Genomic DNA, 15,232 nt, shown 5'->3' with positions numbered 1-15,232 from the left:
AGTTCATACCAAATCTTAGGTGGAGGCACTGTTTAGTGTTCCACTTCCAGATTTCATGCAGGCAAAGTAATATTCTCTTTAAAGAGTTCACTTTCTGCGTGGACACTTCCAGATTGTTGCAGTTTTGTGACATTAATTGCATACTGGCAAATGCAGGTTACACTAATAGTGTGGATTTAACCCTCTTGTGCAACAAGCCCACTCCCATTCCCCCGATTGGACTCCATGCGATAAGGAAAGTGACAGGAACATGCCTTGGCAAGTGTGGGATAACAGCTGCTTGACAAGATAGCAAATAACCTCCCCACAAACAAATCAGAAGGAATGCTCAATAAAAAGCCAACACCTTATAACCTCAACACAAACTCTGTACAAACAAATCAGGGTAAATGCTCAATAAACAGGTCCTCTGGAAGCGACCTGTGGTGTTATTCACAATGTTTGAAAATACATTTCATGAAGTAGCAGTTCTGTTGGCTGGGAAAAGTTCTGCTTCCTGTTTGCAACTCTTTCCAAACTGGCAAAGTAGATTTTCAAACTCTTGTGTTTGGTTTGCAGCATGTATGTATTGTTAACTCATTTTCTTAAACAGACTGGTAACATTTGCACATGCAGTTAGAGCAGTTTTAATATTGTGAGAGTCATAAAATGCTTTGTTGGCAGCTTTGGAAAATGAAAATATTTTAGCAAGCCAAATTCAGGGCAAGACATCCCAAATCTATGCAGACTTTTGAGACGCTTTTAACATAGTCATGAATTCCAGATGAAAATAAATACGTCTCTACTATACAATTAGTTATCATAATGGTGGTGGATAATAAAGTCTTAATTAATGTTTTTGTAGATTATTTTTGTTTCACATCTTTGTGTTAATCACATTTGGCTCAATCCAGTCCACAGAAGGATCCAACAGGATATAACAGAAGCCCACTTCCTCCACCACCACCAACTCCGCCCCCGCATGGCCATACACACACAATAGCAACCAAAGCCATAATCCGCAAAGGGACAGCTGGCTTAAGGTAGCTCAGCCAGACCACCTCCCAAGCACTTTGGCCAAGAGAGGAAGTTCAGGAAGTATATAGAAGGCTAGGCCCAGAGGAAGGGAGGGTGGGGCTTCCTCATCCAAGAGGGCCAAGATGTCTCTTCTCTTATTGGATAGGGAAGATAGCCAACAGTTGCTAGGAGGAAGGAATGAAGTGAGAGCTCAAGAGCTCTTTCTTGCAAGCCAAGGCACCGAGAAGGGGAAAGGAATGCTCATGTGACACAGCACAGAACAATCCTCCCCCCTCCAAAAACCCTTCCCAGAGAATGAGAGGACAATGACAGAGCTCTCTTGAGGTAAAGAGAGCCTCACATCTGAGCATGATGAAACTTTAGGGTGCTCCCTGTTCTTTTGTTGTGTTTATTTTGCTGATAGCTTATTAAAGGTAACAGCTCCACTCTGTCATTGGAACCAGTTCCTGAAACCCAAGTAGCCCCACCCTGACCAACCCTGTGCACAGAAATACAGGGGCTCACTCAAGAACATTTTTTATCTTTGTGGAATGAGTCGCCGATGTAACAGCAAACATTAACAATACATGAGCTGAACAGCTGATGTGCATAATGACCATTGTGCACATGCACCTTGCCACATGGGAAGGTGCTCATAATCTGTCCATGAAGAGGGAATTGCACCCATTTTGTGATTAATCTCCAACAGGCATTCATGCGTGTGTCATGACTAATTTGAACATTTTCCAGGTAATGTGCATGCTCTCTGATCAGTATGCATAATCTCCAAGAAACATGCACTTGTTTTCAGTTCAGAAGTGTGCATAGCTCATAGGCTGCTCCTGGTCCATTTAACCCAGCGTTACCCAACCTTTTTCGACCCAATGCCCCTTTGCAAAATCTTTTTGTGCCCAACGCCCCCCTCAGATTAAGTATATGCCAATGCTTCCTATTCTTCCCTTAAAATATGAGTAATGCATAAAAGGTATTTTCAATTATTATTACTGATCGTTTTTATCATGCCTTTTTATTGCACTTAGATTACACATTGAATTTAGTATGATTTATTAATATACATACATAGTTATAAAAAAGTAAACATCACAGAAACAACAGGTAGTGAGTGTGTCCCATTCCAGCGAATAACTGTCTGCATCACCCGTTTGCACACGGCACTCATCCGTTGGAAGAATGCGCCCTCCACCAATACACCCAGCTTATCAAACACTCTCTCGTGATTGGTTCCAAATCCCTTAAGACAGCATCGGAAGATTACCTAGTGCCGGGGCGTGGCTAATATCCCCATTCCTTGATATGACACTAGCCGCTATTCAGAATTTCTTTACTAAAGAGCACACACTATTTATAGTGTTATTTCCATGAATTGAGACTATTAAATACATTCTAACTGGGGACAAAACAGTTTAAAAATTAATGATTTGTGTATTAAATAAAATTAAACTTAAATGCTTCAACTGTCACATCAGACCACCAAATGTCAACACCCCCTAATGAACCCAAATGCCCCCCTAAAGTTTGTAGTCATGCCAACACCCCCCTGAAAGGCTGTAACGCCCCCCAGGGGGGTGCTACCGCCCATGTTGGGAATCGCTGATTTAACCTTACATGGCCCACAGTGTCTTTCCCCACTGATCATCTTAGCAGTGGGGGAAAAGGAGTGGGGCTGCCGCATAGGGCGGACTGCAAGGAGAGGAGAAATTATTGATGAAAATTGCCGCATCTTATTCAGGAAAACGCATAATAACATCATGGAGGGCATCTTCATTGAGACCACAGGTAAGGTAAGAGTTAACCAGCTGCGGAAAGGTTGACCAGCAGGGGAAAGGGGTCTGAGAAAGAAAGAGTGTGAGGTAGCTCTGGCCTCACCTACTGTCAGCTCTGGCCCTGCCAACGGCTTACTGACAGATTAATTCAGCTCTTGATGGAAAAAAGTTTGCCCACTCCTGTTGTAGTTGCTGCAGTCTTTTCAAGGCTCTTGGGCCGGATGTAGACTGGTAAGAAATCTTTCCAGCCAGAAACGCAGCCTACATGTATAGCCTGAAATGAGAGAATGTGAATTCATGCCTTATGTGTGGGGCCAGCCTTGAAGTTGGTTCAGAAATCACAGCTAATGCAAAATGCTGCAGCCAGTTTTTGGATGGAACAGCTCTGCATCAATATATTAGGAGGATGGTGAAAGCTCTGCACTGGCTTCCAGTCAGGGCCGGATTTACATACAAGCTAAACAAGCTACAGCTGAGGGCCTCACATTACGAGAAAGGGGAAATTTTTTTTACAACTTTGCTACCGGGAAACCATAAACATCATACAAAATGAAGATAATTTTTGGTAGTATTGAATATCATTGTTGCGGCTCGCTTGCCAACAACAGTAAACAGTAAACAATTCTGTAGAACGTCGTACACATGTGGCCTTTTGGATTGTTGCAGAAAACAGCCCGCGTGTATATATAAATTATATTATATGTAATTTACATATTATAACCATATATTGTTTGTGTTGTGTGTTTAACAAACTCCTAAATAAAGAATGTGCACACATATAACTTGCATTTTAATACCTATATTACATGACTATCAAATTCCGTTTAATTGTACAGACCGTAGTTTGCATTTAATTTTTTTATTATTTGTGAAGAGGGAAGGGCCTCACTCATGTTATAGCTTAGGGCCACAAGAAGTTTAAATCCGGCCCTGCTTAGCTCAGTTCATAGTAGTACTGTTCATATATACACCCAGCCCCCTGATGTGTATATCACACACACACACACCTGCCTCTTCCAGTGTTACCTCTCTTCAAGGGTACAATACATTTCACTTAGGCCCATTGGCTATGATTGTTACTGCACTTGAGAAACAGACAAACCTGTCACACCAGGAGTATGGGTGATTTCTATCTCATACTCAGGAGTAGACCCATTGAAATTAATGGACTTGTCCAAGTCTAACATTGGATACAGCCCTATAGTCAGGGTGGGGCAAATGAGTGCACCACACCCCCTTGGATTTTTTTTTAAATAGTCTTTTTATAATTTGTGGTGTGACAAACAATGACAGCCTCAATTTAAAGAATGGCAGCTTGTTTTAAGAACAGGACAATTTAAGAATAGGACACTGAAAAATTCAATGAAAAAGGAAGTGTGAATGCCTCATTTGGAAGAGACCCCCAAAGTCTGCTCATTCAAGACTTTCCCTGACTGTGGGTGAATTTTTCATGATCACAATCACTCTCTAGTTCAGCCTTTCCCAACCAGTGTGCCTCCAGATGTTGTTGGACCACAATTCCCATCTTTCCTGACCATTGGCAATGCCGGCTGAGGCTGATGGGAGTTGTGGTGCAACAACATCTGGAGTCACACTGGTTGGGAAATGCTGCTCAAGTTCATTAAGTGATCCTGGAAAAACCCCAGCTTGTATAGTAACATAACCCTTAAAGTGTTAAATATTAGAATAGTGTATTATGGGCTAGAGTTAGACTCCACCCCTTGGACTTTTCTTTGCTCTGCTTTTCATTTTCAGCTTTAGTTGTGTTCTCTAACCAGCCAGCAATAAAGAAGCATGCTTGTTTGCATGCAGTAGGAAGTAAGAGTGTTTATTCTGCAGTTGTTATGGTAGGCAGAGCAGTATTGGGTGTTTATTGCTAAAGGGTGAAACAAAGAGATAACTTAAAGTAATCTGAAAAAAATCTAACCTGTTACCCTTTACTCTTTTAAAGCACCCACTATACTCACAATCACAGTCACTATTTTTCTTCTTTTTCTTGTGTACTTGATGGTAAAGGATAAAAACAGCCCTAGAGGAATAGAAACATTGCTGTGCATACTACAGTTTTCTGGCTGTCTGACCACCTAAGCTGTAACTCAAGCCTAATTTCTGATTTTCCCAATGTGTGCAGCTCAGCATGAGGCTTTTCTGGGTTTCTGGGCAGAAAAATCAACCCAGCAACAGTTAAAAAATCCCAAGTTTTCCCCTGATTGTCCAAAAGGAAGGAAAAGCTAAAGGATAGGAACGCTAGGGGAAAGGTCCCTCAAGGACAAGTTAACACACACACCCTGAAGTATTTATTTTCTCTCTGAAAAGGTGTATTATGAATCTATCATTCAGAAAGCTATCTTGCATGTTTATCTAGCATTTTTATGTTTATGAAAGGAAGACCATTATGTAGTAATTTTACAAAATTAAGGATCACATTGATTTCAATGACAAGGTTATGCATATTGTTCTCAGCACCACTCTACCTAAGTACTTGACCATGGTTGCATTTTAATGTGCTCTAACTCTATTTCTAAACCTGCTTTTTAAATACCAGATTTAAACTTAATGTTTAAGAGAGCAAGCTCTACACTAGTTTTTAACTTCTTAGTTATAGTATAAACTATTCTGTTTGTTTCATACCTTTTGATATCCTCACGTTTACTTAACATCTTTAACTTCTTAACATCTTTTTTTTCTTATAAAACAAAGTCTATGCCAGTCTTTTAATTCCTGGTTCATATTGAATTTTCTGTAACTTGACTTTTACTTAGCTTATTATGTAAGTTAACACACTCTCTGCATGGAGGAGGAGTGAGGGGGAAGATTACTGCCTTTCCCTTCCCCTGGCCTTGTCCTCACATCATCTCCACCAGGATGGGCGGGGGATTGGCTGGTGCTATGTGCCTCCCTCCAAATGCTCAACCTAACAAGGAAAGCTGGCTACAGGGCTAATTGGATATCACCCTATGCCTCCCACATTTGAGGGCCAGACTAGATGTGTGACAGGGCCATCATTCCCGTGCCTGCCCTATTGACTTAAAAAGGATGTTTTATTTTAAAAGTGAAAGGAGCATGCCTCCAGCATTGTACTTCCGTCCAGCCCAGGGATACCCAATATGGTAGTTTCGGACTCCCAATTGTTTAACAATAGTGACAGGTAAAATACTTTTGACTCCCTACATTAGGCTGCTGAAACAAAGAAAGCTTTGAGGAAAACCTCGAGTAGATCTTCATATGAAATGAAACAAATATGGCCTACACCTTTCCCTAATTCTACATGTATGCCTCCCCCACCCTCAGAGTGTGGCCTTGACATTTTTATCTTTTAAGAGAAATACACATCATTGATCTTCTTGATTTAAAAAAAACACTTTGAAAATGTAAAGCTTCAGATACCAGTTAGAGTTTAAGGGTCTCATGCATGCAGTAGGCACCATGTAATTGCCTCTGGGAACAAGCAGAGCTGTCATCGCCAGTCTCACAGCCTGGCCAGGAGGACTGAATGGAAACAGGTTGTAAGAACCAGCACCTGTGCAGGGGTAGCATATCTGTAGCAACTCCGAAGGCAGCAGCTTCTTTAATAAAATGCCATGACATCATGGGAATTGGGGCAGCTGCAGATAAAACACCCTTTGGAAGTGCCTGATCATAGAAATGACACCTTCAAGTAATTTCAGTCTGTGACCCATGTGATAACCACAAGAGCTGCTAAGGCTTAGACAGAGATACTATAGGGTATATTTCAATGCTAGTCTTACTCAGAGGAAACCTATTTAAGTTGATTGATATGATTAGCATAGGTTTATTAATTTCAGCGGGTCTACCCTGAGTAGGACTTAGTTAAATACAACTCAGTGTCAGGAATGAAACATCTGTCTGTTAAGTCCTGCCTTCCTTACTCTTATCAATGCTCCTACATCTCCAGATCTTATCTTTCATATGCCTCTATTTGCCCTTGCTCCCTAATTGACCTAATGTATTACAAATCAGATCAAATTATTCAAATGAACTATGTTTTCACAATGTCAGCCCCAGATCAGCTAAGGTTAGGCTATACTGCCAGAGCAGAATAAATTCTGCTATTTATCTTAAAACAGTGCAATGTGCAAAGCAAACTAAACGTGGAAAAGGGTTGAATAAAGGGAACTCTCTTTAAGAGGCCCATCGTTTTCTTAAACCAGTGGGGACAAAATACCTTCTCCCAAATTAAATAAGGCATCTTCACCTTCTTTGTATCTTCATCTCACCCTGGGAACAATGAGCATTACAAAGTTCAATGAGAAAAATAGCAGACACAAGTGGGACCTGCAACAAAATGTTGTAGTACGGAGTGCTCCTATTCAGAGTTCCAACCAGCCATGTCTCTTTTCAGGAATTCCATTCCATTTCCTCCTCCACTCACCCAACAGTCAGTCAGCATTTCATGGCCAATTTAGCATGCCTACTCATTAGGCTTTTTTGTGTGGTCCCACCTACCCTTTAGTGTTTTTATTCCTAAAGATTTTGTTTTTGTACTTCTGCAAAACTTTTGGGGTTTCCCTGAGCTTGCTGATACCTTCCTCTTGGGTTTCTCTTGGGCAAGGATGGTCCCGTTTTAGCTATATAAGGATTAGGGTTGCCAGGTTCCTGGCCTGAGACTGATCCTGTATCTTTAGGAGAAGAGAAAGTCAGCCAAGTGCAGGTGTTCTTGCAACTCTGTAATGGGAAAAACCACAAGGTGGAATTTCCCCTTCCCCCTGCACAACTTTTAAAGATATAGAAGTTCTCTTGGAGGCTGGGCCTGGCAACCAAGAGGTCTTCTACATCTTTAAAATTGTGCGGGGGGGGGAGGGAGAATTCCACCTTATGTTTTTTCCCATTACAAGGTTGCAAGAACACCTGCACTTGGCTGACTTTCTCTTCTCCTAAAGATACAGGATCAGCCTCAGGCCAGGAACCTGGCAACCCTAATAAGGATCCACACCCAAGGAATGAGTTCGCTATTAGCATATATACTTAGGAGGAACTCTTATGTAGTTATATCATTTCAGAAGTGAGACATCTGGTGGTATATTAAACCCATTGCAATTAGATATACAAAAGGAGTCAGTTTGAAATAATATAACATCTTTTAAAATGTATTTTAGATAAGCTAGGATCTTGCAAAACAAACACTGTGAAATTGTCTCTATTGATCCAGACAAGCGGAGTGGGTTGATTCTTTCATAACAAACAGCAAGATCATTGGTCATTTAGGAAAACAATTTTTTGTATGTCCCAAAATATGCTTTTATAGAAGACCTAGTCTGAACATTTTGAATGTTCCTGTCCATATTAAGCGACATTGATACATGAGTATACCACTTAAACCTTCCATTTTAAATACATGTAAACTATCATATATTCAAATTCTGATTCAATCACTTATTTATTCAATTACTCTCATAGCATTTTATAATCTGCCTTTTAGCCCAAAAGGCTGTCAGAGTGGCTTACAAAAATCAGTAGCCAAATCAGCAACAGTCACACACAAGAGGGATGTATTGGGGTAACCAAGAGGTTTGTACATGTACATTTTATTTATTTATTTATTAAAAAAAAACTTAGAGGGAACCACAAGAAAAAGTGGACTCAATCCACACTACATTTAAAGCACATGGCTTCTCCCAAAGAATCCTGGGAATGGTGGTTTATCCCTCACAGACCTACAATTCCCAGCACCTTTAACAAACTACAGTACTTTAAATGTATGGTGTGGATCAAGCCTGCATGCCCAACTCTTATATTCTCCTGTTGAAATGCTGACTGACTGTTGAGAGGGACAGGAAAATGTGGTGGGAGGAGAAATGGAGTGGAATAACTGGGAAAGGAGGATAAAGGAAGTGACATAAACATGTAAAAAGGGGTAAAAAGAGAACTCCCCCATTGCTTGGACAGATAATTTCGAGATTCACACAGAGAAGCTATTTTTAAAAGTTCCCAGGTAGTGTATGTCTGGGGTGGCAAACCTGTGGCCCTCCAGATGTTGTTGGCCTCCAACTCCTATTAACTCCAGCCAGCATGGCCAATGGTCAGAGATGGTAGGAGTTGCTGTTCAGAAGTTGCTAAATGATAAAGGTTAGCCATGCCTGCTATATGTGATGTGATGATGCGTGGTTTGTGGAAACATTAAAAAAAAAACCCACCACAAAACCCTGCTAGTGTAGCATAGTAACTGGGGGGGGAAAGCAAACCTATCCTGCTTTGATGCCAGAAGAGTGTGTGGGGGGGAGAGAGAGATCAGCTGGTGGAGCAACTGCCACATTCTGTGCCCAGCTATTTTGCTGTGGGCAGGTCAGGAAAAGTTGGCAGATTTAACCTCCCATTTATTGCTTTGGGAGCAAATTAACAATTGCCAGCCCTGGTGCAGAGTCACACTGGTTCCTGAGGCAAGTCAGGGAAACAAAGGATATTAGAAGGCAGCATCCCTGTGCCCACCCTATTACATTCCCCTCTCTTGCAGCTGGGTCAGCGGCCTTCCACTGACATGTCATCCTGCTAATGCACCTCCATTACTACTATTATAGTGGCATTTACACCACTTCTGAGGTCCCTCATCCGGCTTATTTGGAGGATATGACTTTTTTCCTAGGGAGTTATTTAGAGTAGAGGGCTTCAAGTCCCTGCTCACCCATGAAGTTTAGTGGATAATCTTGGGACAGCCAGCATTTATCAGCTGAGCCTACCTTTTGTTAAAAGGGTGGGTGGAATAATTGAATATGTTGGAGGTAAGACCAGATAAACATGTCATAAAGAAACAATGCACACATTTCATCCATTACAAATCTTCTCTGCTTCTGAAGTTGCTGGGACTCACACCTTACACTGGCTTCATGCCTTGTGCTCCTGAGAGCCCTTATACCTATGGGTAGAGCTGTGATGCCCCTGTACATGTAATCAATGTAAATATGGTAAGTGCGGGTTTTTTAGAGTATATGTGGTAAGTAGACTGAGTGAGAGGGGGGAGTACATGGGTTGGAATGTTGATGAGTGTTGTATGATGATTGGCTGAGCGTCTGGGTGTCTAAAGGTATAAATGGGAGGATGACAGTTGTGAGAGGGTTGGAGTGCTGAGAGGGGTTTTTGGAGAGGTAGATTGGATTTAGGTGAGTAGTGAGGCAGTTTATTTCTAACTAAGAAATATCAAGAGTAACTCATCTTATGAAACCACATGCATGTTGACTGAACCTTTAAGTAATCTTGTTATTCCCTGTGTAAATAAATAAATCGTTCTTGGTTTACCAAAACACCTGGTCCTTTGCTGGGTTTCACAGACCAGAAGGGTGGGCAGGGCATATACCAAGGTTGGGAAACAGTATAAATGGTGGCAGCGGTGAAGAGATAGTGTAACTTCAGCAAGTACCCAAAACAACCCAGGGCTGTAATCTTTATAGATGGGGGGGCTGTGGCCTGTAAGTACACCCAGACACAACGTAGCAATACGCCAGAAGGAGACTAAGGCACAGTCTCAAGGCAGTATTGTTTACAGAGAGTGTCAGGTGGTGGTGCCTAGCAGTGGGATCTTGAGAGATTTGTGCTAGGGCCGGTGAGAGAACTGTTAAGAGACCAGGACCCTGAGGTGGGACCATGACAGGGTGGTGACCACGGGAGGGGGACTGACAGGTGGTGGAAGTGGTGGGATGGAAACAAGAGAGAGTCCCTAGAAAGTAGTGTGATTGTGAGGGGAATAACTAATAAAGATAACTTGTGAGTGTGTGGTAAAGTTTGTGAGCTCTTAGAAACATGGCTGAGTTCTTGAAAATGAAGAGAGAAGAGCTAGTGGAGAAATGTATAGCTTTTCATTTACCTCATGAGGGTAAAGGGGTAGATGAATTGCGGGTAACACTAATAACTTATACATCGGTCCAAACCCAAGAGCCTGTGAGAGAAGATACCCCAGAAGGGTGCTCAAGTAATCCTGCCTATGTAGAGTATTTAAGACAGAGCTTAAGATGGGAAAGTGAGGAAAAGGATAAAGATAGATTGAGATGGTGAAACTGAGAATGGAGACTGAAAGATTTAAAATGGAGGCTGAAGAAAGGGAGAAGCAGCAGGTTTTAGAGACTGAAAGATTGCAAATGGAGGTTGAGGAAAAGGAGAAGCAGCAAGACTTGAAGACTGAAAGATTGAGAATGGAGACTGAAAGAGAATGGAGGCTGAGGAAAGGAGAAGCAGCGGGTCTTAGAGGCTGAAAGGTTAGAATTAGAAAGGGAAACGTTTTATTCTGACGAGATGAGAAAAGAGAGAGATGAAGTGAAAATAAAAGTAACTCTGAAAGATTTTGCCATGTATGAGCCTGGACAGGAGCCACAAATTTACCTCACAACATTTGAAAAGGCAGCTCAGATGTGGGGGTTACCTGAAGATAAATATATGCAGTATTTATCAAGTTAAATCATAAGTTTCACTACGCTTGAAAATTTCTTCTCCCAGGGTCCGTTTTGCAACTGTTCCTCCCGACAGAGTCCAATCATGGATCGGGAGTTGGATGTAATATTTATCAAGTTTAATTAAAGGAGAATTGGCTGAGGTGTATCAATGTTTTCCCTCAGACAGGCCAGTGACATATGCTGAGTTTAGGGAAGCAGTGTTCAAAAGGTTTAGATTGGGGCCTGATTATTTTAGAAAACTGTTCAGAAATTGCCAGATACAGACAGGGAGGTCTTTTGTGGAGTTGGGGGCAAAATTTATGGACATATTTGAAAAGTGGATGATGAGCGCGAAAGCTCAGTCTGTGGAGGTGAAAAGCCTCATGATATTAGACCAGTTATACCATCAACTGCCACCAGAAATTAGGTTACTGGTTAAAGATCGTTCCCCTAAGTCTGTGCAGGAGGTGGCAGAGCTGGCAGATCTTTTTGCCACAAACCGAACGGGTTGGTTGGGAAAAACACAAAGAGATTTTAAAACAAAACCCAACACTAATGTCAGAAGGGATGTGGCACCACAGAGAGTAAACCCTCTAATAAAATCAGAAGGACACAGGGCACCTCAAATTGGGTCTGTGTATCTTAAAATGATGGGAAATTTTTGTTTTAGATGTGGTAAGCCAGGACATCTACATTTCCAGTGTGAAGCTACAAACCCCAGCAGTAATCCTGTTCAAGCAAGAACAGTGAAAAATGAGCTGAGAGAAGGGGAAACTAAGAAAATACAATTCTGCCAAATAAGCTGGTCAAATGTGCATGATTTTGACACAAGCTTAAGAGAAGAGTGTGTGCAAAGAGTGAAATATTGGGCTTTACTGGACACTGGTGCTGCTCAGACCTTGTTGAGGCCAGATTTGGTGAAAGCTGAGGAAATTTTACCTCAGATGTGAGAGATGAGCCAGAGCGCATTCCAATGGCCTTAATAAAATTGAACTGGAGAGGTAAAGAGGAGGCTTATAAAGTGGGTATCAATGCCCAACAGCATGAGCCTATAATTTTGGGCAGAGATGTAATGGGATCACAGGGACAGATTTATGTGGTGACAAGGCAACAGCTTGGCAAAGCTGCAGGAAGCCATTTTGTCAGACGCTGAACAGAACAGGGTGGAGCCTGTAACAGCCTGAGGTTGCCATAGCAACCCCTAGCGAGCTTGGAGAGAATGAGACATTGTTGCCAGTAATGAATTTGCCATCTGCAGGAGAGGCACAGCAGTTCAGAGATGAGCTGGGAAAAGATGTCAGTTTAAAAGCCATAAGGGAGTAAGCCCTACCCTAAAGATTCCCTTTTACAGAGAGCCTGAGGGATCAGACAGTGTGGGAAAATGGGGTGCTATATAGATTGTGGATGCCAAAAGGGAGAGATATAAGCTGTGAACCAGTCAAACAGTTAATAGTGCCTAGCAAATACAGATCAAGGTTGCTAGTTAAGGCACATGACATACCTTGCTCAGGACACATAGGTATGAAAAAGACGAAGAGGCTAACAGCACATTATTATTGGCTGAATATTGCCAAAGATGTCAACCAGTACTGTTCATCATGCACCATATGTCAAAAAGTGGGGGGAAATGGAGTGAAAACAAAGGCTCCATTGAAACCCCTTCCTATAATAGGACAGCCTTTTTACAGAGTGGGGATTGATATAGTGGGTCCCTTCTCTAAACCCTCAAGGAATGGCTGGAGAGACATCTTAGTGGTGGTAGACTATGCCACAAGGTACCCAAGCTGAGGCTTTTAGATCAGTAGAAGCTCCTGTAGTGGCAGAAGCTTTGCTGAAGATTTTTATGAGGTTGGGTTTTCCCCATGAGGTCTTGACAGATCAAGGCAGTGTGTTTATGGGGGAAGTTATAGAGTGCATGTGGAAGTTTTGTGGGTTGAAACATCTAAAAACAACCACGTATCATCCAGCAACCAATGGGTTAACAGAAAGACTTAATGGGGTGCTGAAAGGAATGATAAAAAGTTATGTACAGGATCACCCACAGGATTGGGATGAACATTTGGGGTGTTTATTTGCTCACCGGGAAGTGCCACAAGAATCCACGGAGTTCTCGCCTTTTGAATTAATGTATGCAAGGAAAGTGAGGGGTCCTTTAGAGTTGTTACGGAATTCTCGGGAAGGGTCGCTGGAGGAATATAAAACATCTGTGGTTGATTATGTGCTGGACTTCCGTAATAGATTAGAAACTATGATGAAAGTGGTACAAGAGAATATGAGGCAAGCTGAACAAAAGCAGAGCTATTAGTATGACAGGACAGCCAGAGAGTGAATCTATGAAGTGGGGGATATGGTCATGGCATTTATTCCCAGAAAACATGAGAAACTACAAGCCAGCTAGGAGGGACAATTTGTCGTTAGAGAGAAATTAGACACATTGACTTATGTCATTATATCAAACTGGAAAAACACAGAGTAGTACATGTGAACATGTTAAAGTCCTATCACACGAGATGCAAGGGTTTTACAAGTCACCTTGTTCCCTGAAGGGAGGGAGTGGCCCTGATTTGCCGGATTTGGTGCAAAAGAAACAGTTAAGAGTTGTGTGAAGTGAAAGGTGTCAAGAAGCTTTTGACCAGTTAAAGCAAGCACTATGCCAGAGTCCAGTGTTAATAGCTCTGGACTATGAGCAGCTTTTCATCGTGGCAACAGACGCTTCTGACCTGGGTCTCAGGGTTGTGCTGATGAAGGAAAGGGAAGACATCAACCATCCTATTGCCTACCTGAGCCATAAGCTGACAGCGAGGGAAACTACTCGTCAGTGCAGGAGGAGTGTTTGGCTGATGTGTAGGGCCTGAGCAAGCTGTGTCCCTACATGTGGGGAATAAGATTCACCATGATCACAGATCATTGTGTGCTGATGTGGCTGGACACCATGAAGAACAGCAACACCATGCTTCAGAGATGGTTGTGGGCGCTGCAAGAGTATCAAGTGGACTTTGTCTATATTAAAGGAAAGGTCAATGTGCTGGTGGACGGACTTTCCAGACATGTTCCAGAGACTTCAGTCACCTGACCAGGAAGTGAGACTGTATGGACACTCTACCTCTGACTGACATGAACTTTAGTATAACGCGTCGTATTATTCCTGGGTACAGGAAATAATACTATGCTTTTATTAAAGGGGGGGAACTGTGATGCCCCTGTAAATGTAATTACTGTAAATATGGTAAGTATGGGTTTATTAGAGTATATGTGGTAAGTAGACTGAGTGAGAGGGGGGAGTACATGGGTTGGAATGTTGACGAGTGTTGTATGATGATTGGCTGGGTGTCTGAAGGTATAAATGGGAGGATGACAGTTGTGAGAGGGTTGGAGTGCTGAGAGGGGTTTTTGGAGGGGTGCATTGGATTTAGGTGGGCAGTGAGGTGGGGGGGCTGACAAGAGCACATGTAACCATTGTCATGAAGATGCATCCCAAAACAGACCATGACATTTGAACCTACATAGATCACCAGCATTACATTCAGAGTTTCCACTACCATCCTGCTGCCAGGAATATAAAGTGGGAGCAGGAAGTCTTGCAACATGGAGCGATCCATGTGGGAAGTAGTTCCAAATGTTACAGCCAGGACCACCAAAGGAAGACTGTTGTTAGTGGCATCCTAGACCCTCCATGGCACAGAGTGGTAAGCGGTGGTAACGCAGCTGAAGCTCTGCTCACGGCCAAATTTCAATTCCAACGGAAGGAGGAAGTTGAATCTCTGGTAAAAGGGGTTGAGGTCCACTCAGCCTTCCATCCATCCGTGGTCGGTAAAATGAGTACCCGGCATATGCTGGGGAGTAAAGAAAGGCCAGGGAAGGAACTGGCAATCCCACCCCATATATACGGTCTGCCTGGTAAACGTTGCAAGACATCACCCTAAGAGTCGGAAACAACTCACACTATAACTGCGGGGACACCTTTACCTTTAGACACCAGTTAAGTGCAACATATGCTCAAGTTCTTAATTCTAGATATATGGAGTGTATGGCCACTTAACTGACCATCTGCCAACTTGGCTTTTCCCTCTCTGC

Source organism: Rhineura floridana, chromosome 7 (assembly GCF_030035675.1).
Source record: "Rhineura floridana isolate rRhiFlo1 chromosome 7, rRhiFlo1.hap2, whole genome shotgun sequence".
Lineage (NCBI taxonomy): Eukaryota > Metazoa > Chordata > Lepidosauria > Squamata > Rhineuridae > Rhineura > Rhineura floridana.
The sequence above is the reverse complement of the archived record's forward strand: the minus strand, read 5'-3'. Positions refer to the sequence as shown.